This window comes from Saimiri boliviensis, chromosome 13 (assembly GCF_048565385.1).
Source record: "Saimiri boliviensis isolate mSaiBol1 chromosome 13, mSaiBol1.pri, whole genome shotgun sequence".
NCBI lineage: Eukaryota > Metazoa > Chordata > Mammalia > Primates > Cebidae > Saimiri > Saimiri boliviensis.
In genome coordinates, this window is record NC_133461.1 from 77,438,065 (window position 1) to 77,456,017 (window position 17,953).

A 17,953-nucleotide genomic window follows, 5' to 3' on the forward strand; every position below is an offset into this window, starting at 1 on the left:
CTCACGCCTATAATCCCAGCACTTTGGGAGGCCGAGGCGGGTGGATCACGAGGTCAAGAGATCGAGACCATCCTGGTCAACATGGTGAAACCCCGTCTGTACTAAAAATACAAAAATTAGCTGGGCATGGTGGCGCGTGCCTGTAATCCCAGCTACTCAGGAGGCTGAGGCAGGAGAATTGCCTGAATCCAGGAGGCGGAGGTTGCGGTGAGCCGAGATGGCGCCATTGCACTCCAGCCTGGGTAACAAGAGCGAAACTCCGTCTCAAAAAAAAAAGAAAAAAGAAAGAAAAAGAAAAATCCAGGGCTTCAGGCAAGGAGTGAAAACGAAGGCCATCTGCGTAACGCTGGAAGAGGACTCTTGAATCCACAAGGCCTGCTTGAGCTTGGAGTTATTCCGCCCACAATTATCCGCTGCCCTGTGTGACTGATTGCTTCTTGGGTTCAAGTTCTGACTCAACGAGACAGCAAATCAGTTGTGGGCAGAAGCCTTAGGGCACAGAGCTGGGTACAAAATTAGCTCTCAGAAATCCCTTGTGGATTCTCAGATGTGGATTCTTGTAAGTGACTCTCATTAGCATAAAAAGATGTTTTTTTGAACATGATGATGTTGATGATGATGATGATGATGACTGATGATGTGATGATGGCAGAATCCTACTGGAGGAAGGAACTTCGTGTGTGTGTTTTTAATTTCTTTCCTCCCTCTGCCCAGAAATTACAGTTCAAATAGTAGGTTTTTAAAAATTATTTGCTAGATTATCAAATAAATCGTAATTCTAATCATTCCATGTCTGTCACATGAAACTTTTTTTTTTTTTTTTTTTTTTGAGACAGGGTCTCACTCTGTTGCCCAGGTTGGGGTGCAGTGGCACGATCTCAGCTCACTGCAACCTCCGCCTCCTGGATTCAAGCGATCCTCCCATGTCAGCCTCCCAAGTAGCTGAGACTACAGGCCTGCACCACCACTGGGCCTAGCTAATTTTTGTAGAGAGGTGATTTCACCATGTTGCCCAGGCTGGTCTTGAACTCCTGGGCCCAAGCAATCTGCCTGCCTCAGCCTCTCAAAGTGCTAGGATTATAGGCGTGAGCCACCACGCCCGGCCACACATGGAACATCTAAGTTGCTTGGTGCCGATTTTGATTAGGCTTGAAGCTTTGCTTTCTCTTAAAGAAACAAAACAGGCTGGGCACAGTGGCTTACACCTGTAATCCCTGCACTTTGAGAGGCTGAGACTTGTGGATCACAAGGTCAGGAGTTCAAGACCAGCTTGACCAACATGGTGAAATCCCATCTAAAAAAAAAAAAATAGCTGAGCATAGTGGTGCGTGCCTGTCGTCCCAGCTACTCTGGAGGCTGAGGCAGGAGAATTGCTTGAACCCAGGAGGCAGAGGTTGCAGTGAGCCAAGATCATGCCACTGTACTCCAGCTTGGGCGACAGAGCGAGACTCCATCTTAAAAAAAAAAAGAAAAGAAAAGTAGAATCTTGGGAACCTGGTGGTTAGTTCTCCATACAGCTCATCTGAGTTTGTGCTATCACAAGGTAGTGGTTCTTAAACTTGAACCTTGCATCAGAATCACCTGGAGTTTGTTAAAACACTAGCTGGGGCTGGGCTTAGTGGCTCACACCTGTAATCTCAGCACTTCGGGTGGCTGAGGTGGAAGAATCACTCAAGGCTAGGAATTTGAGATCAGCCTGGGCAGCACAGTGAGGTCCTATCTCTGCAAAGTGAGAGCCTGTCACTATTCTGGGTGTGGTGGCTCCTGTGGTCCCAGCTGCTTGGGAGGCTGAGATAGGAGGATCATCTGAGTTAGAGGCTGCAGTGAGCCATGGTCATACTACTGCACTCCAGCCTGGGCAACAGAGCGAGACCCTGTCTCTAAAACACACACACACACACACACACACACACATACACACACACACACACACACACACACAAACAAAACTCACCGTAGCTGGGCCGCGGAGTTTCTGGCTCAATAGCTATAAAGTAGGTCTCAAGAAGATGAGACCTTAAAGTTCTCACGCAATGCTACCACTCCTAGTGATCTGGGCCCCACTCTGAAAACCGCTGCCCCAGGGTGGGTTAGCCATATCTCAGAATCTCCTACCTGGAACTTTATTTGGAGGTTTAAGAAAAGTCCAAGAAATGGACTCACAACTTTGTGTAAAGTGACCTATGGAGAGGTCCCTCTGAGAATTACTTCTCAGAGGATTGCTGTCCCCATCAGCAAGGGCTCACTTCCTCTAGAATTTAGAGATTGTGGAAGTGGGACAAAGGTTCCCAAGAGAACATGTGGGGATCCCACTCTGTCTAATAGGCTCACCTCTCCACCCATCTCTTCTCCCCACTCCAGCCCCAGTTGTTTTGTTGTTGTTGTTGTTGTTGTTGTTGTTGTTTTACACAGTGGAGTTTCGCCCTTGTTGCCCAGGCTGAAGTGCAATGGTGCAAACTCAGCTCACCGAAACCTCCACCTCCTGGGTTCAAGCAGTTCTCCTGCCTCAGCCTCCCTAGTGGCTGGGAGTACAGCCTGTGCCACCATGCCCAGCTAATTTTGTATTTTTAGTAGAGACATGGTGTCTCCATGTTGGTCAGGCTGGTCTCAAACTCCCTACCTCAGATGATCTGCCCATCTCGGCCCCCTAGAGTGCTGGTACTACAGGCATGAGCCACCGCACCGACTCAGGTGATTTTTCTAAATCAGAAACCGAATCATCCCAGTCTTCTGCTCAGATACCTGTGATGGCTCATGGTTCCTCTGCAGCTTGACCCCTGCCTGGCTCTTCAACTTTGCCTCCTGTTGCTCCCGACCTTCCAGCATGCGGTCTCTTGCCTCGTTCCTCTGCACGTGGTTTTTCTGGATGTAGAGTGTCTTTCCTGTTCCCTCTCACCTGCATCCTACCCGTAGGATTGTCCACCCCCATATTGCCAAGTTGTCCACCCCCGTATCCACTCCCTCATCTCCCCTCTGCTGGCTGTCATGGCCACAGTTTAAACCCCCAACAAACCCTCATGACCAGAGTTGTTGCATTGGTGGTATTGGTGGTTTACTCTCAGACTCCCCTGCTGGACTATGGAGAGACTGGGACTGGGTCTCCTGCATCTCTAATATTCAGCATGCTGCTGGGATTGTAGAAGGAGCTTGGTAAAGGTTTGCTGAATAGGGAACGGGCACCGTGGCTCCTGTGGTCCCAGCTACAATCCCAACACCTTGGCTGAGGCGGGTGGATCATGAGGTCAAGAGATCAAGACCATCCTGGCCAACATAGTGAAACTCTGCCTCTACTAAAAATACAAAAATTAGCTGGACGTGGTGGCAGGTGCCTATAGTCCGAGCTACTCTGGAGGCTGAGGCAGGAGAATCGCTTTAACCTAGGAGGCGGAGGTTGCAGTGAGCTGAGATCATGCCACTGCCCACCAGCCTGGGTGACAGAGTGAGACTCTGTCTCAAAAAAAAAAAAAAAAAAAAAAAAAGAGTTTGCCAAATAAATGGAAACTGCTGAAGACTCAATACTAACTGACCACACACTTCATCAGTCATTACTCGTGTTACTGGAAAGGGGTCCTGATCCAGACCCCAAGAGAGGGTTCTTGGATCTCTCATAAGAAAGAATTCAAGGCAAGTCCGCAGAGCAAAGTGAAAGCAAGTTTATTAAGAATGTAGAGGAGGCCGGGCGCGGTGGCTCAAGCCTGTAATCCCAGCACTTTGGGAGGCCGAGGCGAGTGGATCACGAGATCAAGAGATCGAGACCATCCCGGTCAACATGGTGAAACCCCGTCTCTACTAAAAATGCAAAAAATTAGGGGGGCATGGTGGCGCGTGCCTGTAATCCCAGCTACTCGGGAGGCTGAGGCAGGAGAATTGCCTGAACCCAGGAGGCAGAGGTTGCAGTGAGCCGAGATCGCGCCATTGCACTCCAGCCTGGGTAACAAGAGTGAAACTCCGTCTTAAAAAAAAATAAAATAAAATAAAAAATAAAAAAAAAAAGAATTGTAGAGGAGGCCAGGCGCTGTGGTTCACGCCTGTAATCCTAGCACTTTGGGAGGCCAAGGTGAGTGGATCACCTGAGGTCAGGAGTTCAAGACCAGCCTGGCCATCATGGTGAAAACCCATCTTTAATAAAAAAAGAAAGAAAGAAAGTAGAGGAATAGGCCGGGCATGGCGGCTCATGCCTGTAATCCCAGCACTTTGGGAGGCCAAGGCAGGTGGATCATCTGAGGTCAGGAGTTCGAGACCACCCTGGCCAATATGGTGAAACCCCATCTTTATTTAAAAAAAAAAAAATTAAAAAAAAAAAAGAAAGAAAGAAACTAGAGGAATAAAAGAATGGCCCCAAGGACTGCCGGTTGCCTGTTTTTATAGTTATTTCTTGATGATATGCTGAACAAGGGGTGGATTATTCATGCCTCCCCTTTTTAGACCATATAGGGTAACTTCCTGACATTGCCATGGTATCTGTAAACTGTCATGGCGCTGGTGGGAGTGTAGCAGCAAGGATGACCAGAGGTCACACCCGTCACCATCTTGGTTTTGGTGGGTAGAACCAGCTTCTTTACTGCAACCTGTGTTATCAGCAAGGTCTTTACAACCTGTATTTTGTGCTGACCTCCTATCTTTTCCTGTGACTAAGAATGCCTTAACCTCCTGGAAATGTAGCCTAGCAGGTCTCAGCTTCTTTTTACCCAGCCCCTATTCAAGACAAAGTTACTCTGATTCGAATGCCTCGAACACTCGGGAAACTTCCGGATGTAAAGCACCAGGGAAAAAGTTGCATAGGAGTGGGTTGCAGGTAAAGATGAGAGGCAGGGACGGACAGCGGGTAGGTGGGATGACCAGTGGTCCCTTTAAATCACCTCCAGTAAAATGAACTCCCTGGCTTTTGCTGTCCTAAAGCAGAGGTCCCCAACCCTTGAGCCAGGGACTGGTCTATTAGGAACAGGGTCACACTGCAGGAGGTGAGCAAGACCGCCAGAGCGCCACCTCCTGTCAGATCAGCATCAGCATCAGATTCTCATAGAAGCACAAACCTTCCTGTGAACTGCATGTGTGAGGGATCTAGGCTGCATACTGCTTATGAGAATCTAACCAGGGCCTGACGATCTGAGGTGGAGCAATTGCATCCTGAAACCTTCCCCACTCTGCCTCCCCTGGTGCGTGGAAAAATTGCCTTCCACGAAACTAATTGCTGGTGCCAGAAAGGATGAGGACCGCTAAAGATCTGTCCTGAAGCAGAGTGACAAAGGTGTGTCCAGGACCAAACAAAGGAACCTTTAACGGGCTTTGGGGGAGGGGGAGGAAGTTAGAGGTTTTGCAGAAAGGGAAGTAAGAATTTCCCAAAATGACAGTACCTTTAAGAGTTGCCTGCCTGCCAGCTCCTTAGGCCCCAGGCCCCCAAATCCCTTCATCCCCCTCAACTAGGTAGCCACATCTTTCTTGTTTCCTTTTGATTTGATGGCCTTAGATGCTGACAAGTTACTCAGTGGTCCAGATTTTGTGTGGTGCCTGGAAAGATGAGGCATCCTTTTTTTTTTTTTTTTTTTTTTTTTTTTTTTTTTTTTTTTTTTTGAGATGGAGCTCGCTCTTGTGGAGTGAAGTGGTGCATCTCGGCTCACTGCACCCTCCGCCTCCTGGGTTCAGGCAATTCTCCTGCCTCAGCCTCCTGAGTAGCTGGGATTACAGGCACGCACCACCACACCCAGCTAATTTTTGTATTTTTACTAGAGATGGGGTTTCACTGTGTTGGTCAGGCTGGTATTGAACTCCTGACCTTGTGATCCGCCTGCCTCTGCCTCCCAAAGTGCTGGGATTACAGGTATGAGTCACTGCGCCCAGCCGAGACACCTTATTCTGCATTTCATATATAAGTCAGCATCACTTCTGAGGCTATTTTTATACTTGCAAGGTTGACTTCCAGACCATAGGATCGAATTTGCTATAGAAGCACTGGCCTGGGCATAGGGAGCCCTGGCTCCTCTTTCTGGCAGGGACCAACTAGCTGCTTGCAATTGGGCAGTTGCGTTTTCAACTTCCTTCACTGCTCAGGCAGCACACTTATTAAAACTGCCCACTCAAAGTTTATTTATGACTCTTGCAAACCAATTTGCAGAACTGTTTTCCATTCCGAAGATTGTGCCTTAAAAAATCTGGACCTGCTTTGAAAGTTCTTCCAGTGATATCACTGCCTGCAAACTCCAACAGCCAGGGAAATAGGATAAACAAAAGCAGCCCTAGTGGGGAGTTCTCAACTTCCAAATGGTTGATCTTAAAATCCGGCTGAATTTATCAGCTGAAGTCACCATTGACAGAGTATTTCTGGTTGACCTCTCTGCCCTCTGCCCTCTGCCCCCCCTTCCCCTCGCCACCCCCACTCTGAATGGGAAGCTTCTGGGCCCTTCTATTTGCATCTGCAAAGATACCTCCCCTGGGATAAGGGCCAGTGTTCTTCCAGGAACCAATTTAAACCCAAAAGAGCCTTTAAAAATACATTTAATAGTTGGAAAGGATCCCTCTCTTTTTAACTTCTGAGCTCATTCCCCCTGGGAATCAAGTGACATTTCTATTCCGGTGTGTAAGCTGTTTTTTCTTTAGATCGGTTTTTGTGTAAACATTCCTCTGTAGAATTATTTTCATTTTTAAGGAAACTTCTCTCAAGTGTCCAGTCAGACTGAATTCTATTCTGTTCCCTTCACAAACCCCCAACTCAATGCTCTCTCACCCACCAACTTCCCCATTTCTCAACAACTCATATTCAAACTGATTCTACTGTCTGTTAAAAGATTTCCCCGAGCAGGCATGATTGTTCATGCCAGTAATTCCAGCACTTTGGGAGGCCAAGGTGGGCAGACTGCTTGAGCCCAAGGGTTTGAGACCAGCCTGGGCAACATAGCAAGACCCTGTCTCTACAAAAAGTGTAACATTAGCTACAGGTGGTGGCATGTCCCTGTGGCCCCAGCTACTCAGGTGGCTGAGGCAGGAGGATGGCTTAAGCCTGGGTGCTGGAGGCTGTAGTGAGCTTTGATTGTTCCACTGTACTCCAGCCTGGGCAACAGAGCGCCCTGTCCCCCCACCAAAAAAGACTTCCCCAACTTCCTTAAATTCCCACTTCTCAAATCTTCTCTGGGCTACAGACAAGGCAAGGCTGAGTAGGCTGGACAAGGGCTGCAGAAGTCAGGGAAGGGAAGCCCAGCCAGAGGCATCATTGTCTTGCTCCAGTGCTGTCCGCAGGGAAGCCAGACAGCCCTGACAAGGCAGACTCGGGATCAGCAAGACAGGTGCAGAGTTGGGTAGAGGACCAGCATTATAAGTAAAATTTTCATGCTGCAAAAGAAATAGCACTCGAAGATAAATCCTCCTGGCAAGGCAGTTTGCTTCTATAGAAGGATGTGACACACGGATGGAGCAATGATGGCTGCCGCACACTTGGACTAGCAGGGAAGGGGTACTTATGCCTGATGGGAGTCATCCCTACTGCTGCGTTGTGCCCCTATTGGCTAGGATTAGACCGCACAAGCTACACTAATCCTGATTGGCTGTTTTAAAAAGAGCAGGGGTCTGAGCTGGAGTGGCAGGGTGGGTGTTTTGGTGAGAAGGACGGTTACTGGCAGGTCAGAGCAGGTAGCCAGGGGAGACCTAGGTGACCAGGATGAGTCAGGATGGAGCGGGGAGAGGGGGGGAGCAGGAAGAACAGATGTGAACTACTGATTAGAACCGATGGAGAAGGTTGTTTACTGGAATGACAAGGAAGTTAAACTTCAAAATAGACAATTCAAGAAGAAACTTTAAAATAGAAAATTAAAGAATAAGAGAGCTGAACATACTGACATACTGATTCTTTGAAGAGAAATTTAGAAGTCATACTGATTCTTTGAAGAGAAATTTAGAAGTCATTGTTTCCAACACCAGCCCCAAGCCTGAGCAAAGGTGAGAGAACAGCTTTCCCACTGACCGACGGGAGCCTGGCAGCTGCAGTCAGAAAAGCAGCCAATCAAGTTCTCTTCTGCCACCGAGAGCTCAGGTGCTCTTTTGGTATTTTGTGTAGAGAAGGGGCCTCCCTGTGTTCCCCAGACAGGCCTCGGACTCCTTGACTCAAGTGATCCTCCCACCTCAACCTCCTTTATTTTTCTTATATGCATCAAGAAAGCTAAAGTGGCTGCGTGGAAAGAATACCTAAGTAATAATCCTACCACTGCCACCAAGTTACCATGTAGCCTTGGATGTTCACTTTGCTCTTCATGTCTTTCATCCATAAAATCACAGAGCAGAGCTAGATCCTCTCTAAGGGAATTGCCCTTTGGCAATAGTATCTTCTGGCCAGCAGAAAGTGGCATTGCTTTGACTCATCAGTATCATGATGGGAGCTTCAGGTAGTCATTTTCTTCCATCCATCCTGGAGGGTAGGTCAGATTTTCCTCCCTGCTCCTGGAGTTTCTTGCTGGGAATGACATCATGCAGAGTGACAAGAGAAAAGCATGCAGATCTGATTAATGTGATTGATTGACATGTGCCTGGGAGCCCTTACAAGAAAAATAAAGGCACAGAGAAGCAGCTTATACAGAGAGCTGAAGGTTTCTCTACTAAGTTGAACGAAGCGTAGTAAATTGTGGAAAAGTAAACAGAAAGATAAGGGTTAGCGTCACAAAGTTTGTTTGTAGTTTTCTCTCGGTCTTGACTCCTCAGCTTTAGTAGTAAGAATGCTGGCTTCCTCCTAGTTTATGAGGGCATCTCTCATGGGGGAGTTTCATTTGCTTTTAGGAGGAGAAGGGGAGATCAGAGTCCTTCTTGCACCTGCTGGGTTTTTGTTGTTGTTGTTTGTTTTGTTTTGTTTTGAGATGGAGTCTTCCTCTGTCACCCAGGCTGGAATGCAGTGGTGTGCTCTTGGCTCACTGCAATCTCCGCCTCCTGGGTTCAAGTGATTCTCTTGCCTCAGCCTTCTGAGTAGCTGGGATTACAGGCGCCCACCACCATGCCTGGCTAATTTTTGTGTTTTTAGTAGAGATGGGGTTTCACCACGTTGGGCAAACTGGTCTCGAACTCCAAACCTTAGATGATCTGCCTGCCTTGGCTTCCCAAAATGTTGGGATTACAGGCGTGGGCCACTGCGCCTGGACGCACCTGCTGTTTTTGAAGTGCATTTAGCCCCAGATAATTAATATGCCAAGGCAGCATATTTTGGGGTGGCAGGTCCTGAACTTCTTCACTACTTGGGCATGTCAAGTTGCTCAGTCCAGTTCTGACTTCAGCTCTCTTCTTGCAACACTATGGACACAAGCTCTCCATGCCAGTTCTCTTCCTTGATTTTCTGAGCTTGGATCTTTCTGCACTATTAAAAACAGAGACACTGATTGGAGGAATTAGCTGACATGGTCACTTGAGGTCATATAGCAGCTGTGGCCCTTCAGGATCACACTTTTGGAAAGAAAACAAAAGAAGAGGCAAGAAGGTTGATTTGATAACTTCAGATGTTTAGGAAACAAAACATTCCATTCCAGGCACTGAGCTGTGGGGTGGAATCATGGTTCCTCCTGGGTTTTGTTCCCTATCAAATCATAATTTGGCCAACGTTATCTGGCAAACGTAAACCAGTAAACCAGTGCTGTGGAGGACAGTGAAGAAACACTTGACCAATTTCAGAGCACTTCTACAATACCAAGTCCTAGGAAACACAGTTTCTTTTTAGTCTATTACATGCAACAAACCCTTTGTCAGATGCTCTGGTGTAAGGAGACAAGTATAGAAACAGTACTCCGGAAGCTTGAAATCAAATCTGTAATCTACCACATGTGCTAAACCGTACAATTAGAGGAATGTCTCTCAATGACTGAGGGGTATATTGCAAGTAATTTATTATTAATTGACCCTCAGGACACCAGAGTTTGAAAATGGTTTGGAAAATATAAATTAGAGTGAATTCAAGGTCATCTTTCAGTATTAAAAATGTGTTTATCGGGCCGGGCGCAGTGGCTCATACCTGTAATCCCAGCACTTTGGGAGGCCAAGGCGGGTGGATCACGAGGTCAAGAGATCGAGACGATCCTGGTCAACATGGTGAAACCCCGTCTCTACTAAAAATACAAACATTAGCTGGGCATGGTGGTGCGTGCCTGTAGTCCCAGCTACTCGGGAGGCTGAGGCAGGAGAATTGCTTGAATCCAGGAGGCGGAGGTCGCGGCGAGCCAAGATTGCGCCATTGCACTCCAGCCTGGGTAAGAAGAGCGAAACTCTTGTCTAAAAAAAAAAAAAAAAAAAAAAAAATGTGTTTAGGCCAGGCATGGTGGCTTATGCCTATAATCCAAGCGCTTTGGAGGCCAAGGCGGGTGGATCACCTGAGGTCGGGAGTTGAAGGCCAGCCTGGCCAACATGGTGAAACCCCGTCTTTATTTAAAAAGAAAAAAAAATGTGTTTAAAGAATCCTCTTCAGGAATTTCTCTGAAGGGAATTGTTTTTGTCTAGGAAATTATCTTGAAGGAGCGTTTAGGTATTAAAAGATGGGAGTGAAAACAAAGCCTGAAAAGATCATATAGAAGAATCATTGATTTGCTCTGCGTAAGAGGAAGAAATGCATTTTTTTGTTTGTTTGTTTGTTTGTTGTTGTTGTTAGAAATAGGTAAAGCTCCCAGCTACTCAGGAGGCTGAGGCAGGAGAATTGCCTGACCCCAGGAGGCGGAGGTTGCGGTGAGCTGAGATCGCGCCATTACACTCCAGCCTGGGTAACAAGAACGAAACTCCGTCTCAAAAAAAAAAAAAAAAAAAAAAAAAAAATTCCAAAAAAAAAAAAAAAGAAAGAAATAGGTAAAGCTAGAGGTGGAATAGCTTATTTTCATTTTTAAATTAATTATTATTTTATTATTATGATTTTTAGAGATGGGATTTCCCTATGTTGTCCAGGCTGATCTCAAACTCCTGGCCTCAAGGAATCCTCCCATTTCAGCTGGATTTATAGGTGTGAGCCATCATGTCTGGCCTTGGAGTAGCACTTTTAATTTCCTTCAAAAACTTCTTTGCATTCACTTGTGGCTGTTTGGCCCAGAAAACCCTGGTTTCATCCTGTCTTGGCTTTCAACAAGTCTTCCTAAGTTCAGTCATTTCTCGCTTTTGATCTAAAGTAAGAGACAGACATGTGTTACACTTCCTTTCACTTGAACACTTAGAGGACATGGTAGGGTTATTTATTTCCATTTTGTTGTGTCTCAATGAATAGGGAAGCCCAAGGAGAGGGAGAGAGTTGGGAAAATGGCTGGTCAGTGGAGTGGTCTGACAACACACAACCTTTATTGATTAAGTTCACCATCTTATGTGGATGTGGGCTGTGGCACCCCAAAACAAAGACAATAATAGTATCATCAAAGAGCACTGATCACAGATCACCATAACAGATATTATGACGATGAAAACGTGTGAAATATTGTAAGAATTCCCAAAATGTAACAGAGGGAGGCAAAGTGAGCACAAACTCTTGGAAAAATGGCACCAGTGGACTCACTTGATGCAGGGTTGCCACAATTTGTAAAAAACACAGTCTCTGCAAAGCACAATAAAGTGGAGTGCAGTCAAGTGAGGTATGCCTGTAATGTTATCAAGGACATCTTCAATGTATAAAAATATATATTCTATAGTACTGATTTCTGTCAAAAGAAACCTGTGAAAGACTGAAATAGGCAAGAAAAGCTTGGTGGGTGCTCAGATTTGCTCACCTATCTGTGTTATCTCCATCTATCTATCTTTTTCTTTCTCTCTCTCTCCCTCCTTCCCTCCCTCCCTCCCTCCTTCCTTTCTTCCTTCTTTGCTTCCTTCCTTCCTTTCTTTCTTTTTCTTTCTTTCTCTCTCTCTTTTCCTTCTTCCTTTCTCTCTCTCTCTCTCTCTCTCTCTCTCTCTTTCTTTCTTTTGACATGGGGTTTCATTATGTTACCCAGGCTGGTCTCAAACTCCTGACCTCAAACAATCTTCCTGCTTCAGCCTCCCAGAGTTCAGGGATTACAGGCATGAGCCACTGCACCCAGAATCTCCATCTTTTATTGTCCTTGAGCTCTTGCCCAACTCTGGAAATGACAGTAAACCGACTTTTGTCCATAGAACACAAATGGACTGTCTGATAGAATAATGGCCTTGAGAATAGGCCCACTTTTCATCTATTTATATATTTATTTTGGAATTCCTTATTTTCTTTCTCTCTATATATTTTATTACTATTATTATTCTGAGATGGAGTTTTGCTCTTGTTGCCCAGGCTGGAGTGCAGTGGTGCAATCTCGGCTCACTGCGACCTCTACCTCCCAGGTTCAAGCGAGTCTCCTCCCTCAGCCTCCCAAGTAGCTGGAATTACCGGCATGTACCACCACGTCTGACTAATTTTGTATTTTTAGTAGAGACGGGGTTTCTCCATGTTGGTCAGACTGTTCTCAAACTCTCAACCTAAGGTGTTCCTCCCGCCTTGGCCTCCCAAAATGCTGGGATTACAGGTATGAGCCACTGAACCTGGCCTATTTCTTTTTTTGAGTTCTTCTTTGAAGCAGTTATAACATTTCCTGGGTTCTTAATTTAATGAGCTTAATCAAATCTTTGACATGAGTTGATTTTGTGTATCTGTATGAAAGTCATGGCTGTATCCTCTTCTAAAGATTCCTTGAAGACTGCATAGTTGTTGTGAGGATTAAGTAAATTTATGCATATACAATCCTTACAGTAGTGCTTGTCACCTAGAAAGCACATATATGTTAATGATTCTTGTTAATAACTACATGGTAGCACTCAATTCACTATGATATCATTTTTGATGTCACCTACAATGTAAGGTCCATTAAGGTTAGGAACTTTGTAACTCCAGCGCTGAGAACAGTAATCAAACACCAAAAACTCAAGCACAACAAACAAAGAACACTGCCAGTAAATCAGTTGAATACTGAATAATAAATTAGAACAAGGGGCTGGGCTGTGACAGGGGAGGCTCATGCCTGTAATCCCAGCACTTTGGGAGGCCAAGATGGGTGAATCACTTGCAGTCAGCAGTTCGAGACCAGCCTGGCCAAGATGGTGAAACCTTGTCTCTACTAAAATACAAAAATTAGCTGAGTGTGGTGGTGGGCTCCTATAATCCCAGCTACTCAGGAGGCTAAGGCAGGAGAATTGCTTGACCCTGGGAGGTGGAGGTTACAGTGAGTCGAGATAACGCCTCTGCAAATTCCGGCCTGTGCAGCAGAGCAACATTCCCTCTTAGGAAAAAAAAAAAAAAAAAAAAAAAAAAAAAAAGGACGGGGAGGGCTGGCAAATCCATTTTTTAAATTTTTATTTATTTATTTATTTAGATACGAAATTCTGTTCTTGTTGCCCAGGTTGGAGTGCAATGGCGTGATCTCGGCTCACCGCAACCTCCGCCTCCCAGGTTCAAGCGACAGTCCTGCTTCAGCCACCGGAATAGCTGGGATTACAGGCATGTGCCACCACGCCTGGCTAATTTTTTGCATGTGCCACCACGCCTGGCTAATTTTTTGTATATTTAGTAGAGACAGGGTTTCTCCATGTTGGCCAGACTGGTCTCGAACTCCCAACCTCAGGTGATCCGCCCACCTCAGCCTCTCAAAGTGCTGGGATTACAGGTGGGAGCCACTGCCCCCGACCTTTTTTTTTTTTTTTTTTTTTTTTTTTTTTTTTTTTTTGTGAGACAGTCTTGTTCTGTTGCCCAGGCTGAGTGCAGTGGTGCAATTTTGGCTCACTGCAACCTCTGCCTCTTGGGTTCAAGCAATTCTCCTCCTCAGCCTCCTGAATAGCTGAGACTACAGGCACCTGCCACCACACCTGGCTAATTTTTTGTATTTTTAGTAGAGATGGGGTTTCACCATGTTAGCCAGGACGGTCTCGATCTTCTGACCTCATGATCTGCCCGCCTCAGCCTCTCACAGTGCTGGGATTACAGGTGTGAGCCACTGTACCCGACCAGCAAATCCATTTTTTAAAGGACCACATGGTAAATACTATAGACCTGGTGGGCCATATGGCTTCTGTTACAACTGCTTGATTCTGTTGTACAAAAGCAGCCATAGGCAGTATGTAAACAAATGTGTGTAGCTGTGTTATAAAAAGATCTTATGCATGGACGCTAAAATTTAAATTCAATGTAATTTTCACATGACATCAAATATTATTTTTTTTTTTATTGTTTTTTTCCTCGACCAGCCAGCTGGGTACAGTGGCTCATGCCTGTAATACCAGCACTTTGGAGAGGCCAGGGTGAGAGGATTCCTTGGGCCCAGGAGTTTGAGACCAGTCTGGGCAACATAGTGAGATGCTATCTCTCTTTGTTTTTTTTTTTCAGGTGCTTGGCCACCATGTAGAAGTGGGCATGAGCAAAGTTGCCCTCAAGATCCCTGTCTCTAGAAAAAATTTAAAAATGGGCCAGATACGGTGGCTCACACCTGTAACCCCAGCACTATGGGAGGCTGAGGCAGGTGGATCACCTGAGGTCGGGAGTTCGAGACTAGCCTCCAACATGGAGAAACCCTGTCTCTACCAAAAATACAAAATCAGCCAGGCATGGTGGTGCATGCCTGTAATCCCAGCTACTCAGGAGGCTGAGGTGGGAGAAGCTCTTGAACCCGGGAGGCGGAGGTTGCCGTGAGCCAAGATCGCACCATTGCACTCCAGCCTGGGGAACAAGAGCAAAATGCCATCTAAAAAAAAATTTTTTTAAATGAGATAGGCCGGGTGCAGTGGCTCATGCCTGTAATCTCAGCACTTTGGGAGGCCGAGGTGGGTGTATCACCTGAGGTTAGGAGTTCAAGACCAGCCTGGCCAACATGGTGAAACCCTGTCTTAAAAAAAAAAAAATGAGATAAGTTGTGTGAGCCTGTAGTCCCAGCTACTTGGGAGGCTGAAGTAGGAGAACCACCTGAGCCCAGGAGTTCAAGATTATAGTAAGCTATGATGGTGCCACTGCACTCCAGCCTGGGGTACAGAGCGAGAACCCTGTCTCTAAAAAAATAAACAAAATAAATAAAAATGTAAAATTAATTCTCAGCATGAGGGCCATGTGAAAACCAGCAGTGGGCCAAATCTGGGGCTAGTTTGCCAATCCCTGAATTAGACAATGGACAGATACATCAAGGGCAAGAATTACGCCTCTTCCTACAACCTTAAACTAGCCCTTCTTACCATAACAGGGTTCAAATAATTTTTGTTGAATTAAGTAACAAGTGGATAAAGGCAAAAGGGAGACATTTTATGAGAGTAACTTGCTAATCATTAGAAAGATTCCATTTGCAGTGATGACACAATGATGGCTGTCTTGGCCACGCCCATCATGTGAGCAGGGTGGCAGTGACTGGGCCCACCTGCATTAGCCAAGTCCTTTGTCACTATCACTCCTAACTGGACAATCTTAAGTGCCATCGATGGTTCTATACCCTGTCCACAAACTGCCTGAAATCCTTTCTAGAACAAAACAGAATTATAAATAAATCTAGATTTATCTGCTGATCAAAACCAATGTGATGAAAGTCACAATGCAACATGCCCCGTCTAAACAAGCTAGGGAAATGTTGAATTATATACTGGCATTGGTCAATTTTATAGACCAGAATTAGGAATTTTCCAGCATTAGGAAACTGGCAGATCCCTTGTCCAAAAGCACAAATAGGCCCAGCATTTGATCCACCTACACAATTGAAATGGACCCAACTGGAATCTACAAATGCTGCCTACTTTGCCTCCTGGTACTCACGCCTCCCTCCCTTTCCCTCATATTGTCTCCCAAACAGAACAAAAGCACTTGCCTCCAGCCAAGTGAACCCTCTTCTCCCTGACGATCATGTGTGCATGAACACCGAGTTACTAAAGTTACACTCACAAAGGTACGGCTATATTTTCGCTTAGGAGTTCATAATTCCATTTCTTTTTTTGTGTGCCTATGATCTGATTTCATTTAGGGCTCAGGCAAATTTAGATAGTGGACTTTCAAACAGGAATTCCATAAAAAGTAGCATTTCTCAATGCAGGACTATAACCAAATAAATTAGGAGAACAGCTGTGTCAGGAGAGTATCTCTGGAATAAGAAAGAAAACTGAAAAGAGGCTGGAAAACAGCTCTGAGGTTTAAAGACAAATTTAAAACGTTTGAACACCTAAACACAGATGCAGTTTAAGAACAGAGTTGGGCGTGGTGGCTTACGCCTGTAATCCTAGCACTTTGGGAGGCTGAGGCGGGTGGATCACCTGAGGTCAGGAGTTGGAGACCAGCCTGACCGACATGGAGAAACCCCGTCTCTACTAAAAATACAAAAAGTAGCTGGGCATGGTGGTGCATGCCTGTAATCCCAGCCACTCTGGAGGCTGAGGCAGGAGAATCTCTTGAATCTGGGAGGCAGAGGTTACGGTGAGACGAGATCACACCATTGCACTCCAGTCTGGGCAACAAGAGCAAAACTCTATCTCAGAAAAAAAAAAAAAAGAAAGAAAGAAAGAAAAAAGAAATAGAGTTAGTTTAAAGTTCTGGTATTTTATAGGTGTATCAGTGAGGAAAGAGGTCCACAGCATTAGCGTGACTGTCCCAGGGCCCCAGGTCATAGGCCAAGGTTTTGAACCCAGCTCTCTTCTCAACTTGACCCAAGCTCATTTTACAGAAGATACAGGAAGGAAAAGGAAATGCTCTTGTTTTCTTCTATGGCAAATTATCACACGTTGATTTGACCTTTTATAGCTTTAAAAATATATTAAGTACATCTTACTGGAAAAGAGATGGCCCTAGGCCAGGTGCAGTGGCTCATGCCTGCAATCCCAGCACTTTGAGAAGCTGAGGCAAGCAGATCACTTGAGGTCAGGAGTTCGAAACCAGCCTGATCAACATAGTGAAACCCTGTCTCTACTAACCACAACAAATTAGCTGGGTGTGGTGGCACAAGCCTGTAACCCCACCTGCTCTGGAGACTGAGGCAGGAGAATTGCTTGAACCCGGGAGGTGAAGGTTGCAGTGAGCCGAGATCGTGCCATTGCACTCCAGTCTGGGCAACAGAGCAAAACTCCATCTCAAAAAAAAAAAAAAAAAAAAAAAAAAAATTGCCCATGATACCACCACTTTGCCGCTTTACTATAACCACAGTAATGCTTGTTTCTAAAATAGGGCTGAGGACTTCATAGCCTTTCCTCATAATAATGCTTGTATAAGGAAGGGTGTGCAGGGGGAAAGATAGCTTTCTCCCATCAGCACCTACCCAGGACTCGGCACACAGCAAATGCCCAATTAATAGCTACACACCAGCAAGATACCAAATAAGAAAGGGGCTGGGTGTGGTGGCTCATGCCTGTAATCCCAGCACTTTGGGAGGCTGAGGTGAGTGGATCACTTGAGCCCAGGCTGGGCTGCAGAGTTCAAGACCAGCCTGGGCAATATAGCAAGACTCCATCTCTACAATTTAAAAAAACTAGGCAGGTGCAGTGCAGTGCACCTGTAGCCCCAGGTACTCAGGAGGCTGAGGGGGAAGGCTCACTTGAGCCCAGGAAGTCAAGGCTGCAGTGAGCTATGATTGCACCACTGCATTCTAGTTTCCGTGACAGAGAGAGAACTCTGCCTCAAAAAAAAAAAAAAAAAAAAAAGGGAAGAACCAGGAAAGGGTGGAAGCAGAGAGCCACGAAAGGAAGAAAAGTGTAGAGAATCTTTGCAACTTTTCTGTAAATCTGATTCCAAAATAATTTTTAACTGTTTAGAGAAATTATTTCCACAAATATCCCAATTGGCCAACTATTTTATCACACCTCTGGCATTCTCTGATTTGTATTTTATTTCTGCCTGTGTGACATTGTGGTGAATGATCTTGTCTCCTTAAGCTTATTTCCTGAACTCAGACCCTCATTCAACTTCAAATCTGTTCACATTTCTGAAAATATGTGGCACCTCATGACTTGGTCACTTACTCCACACACATATTCATTGCCTTGGGGTTACTCAATTGAAGCATGGCATCGG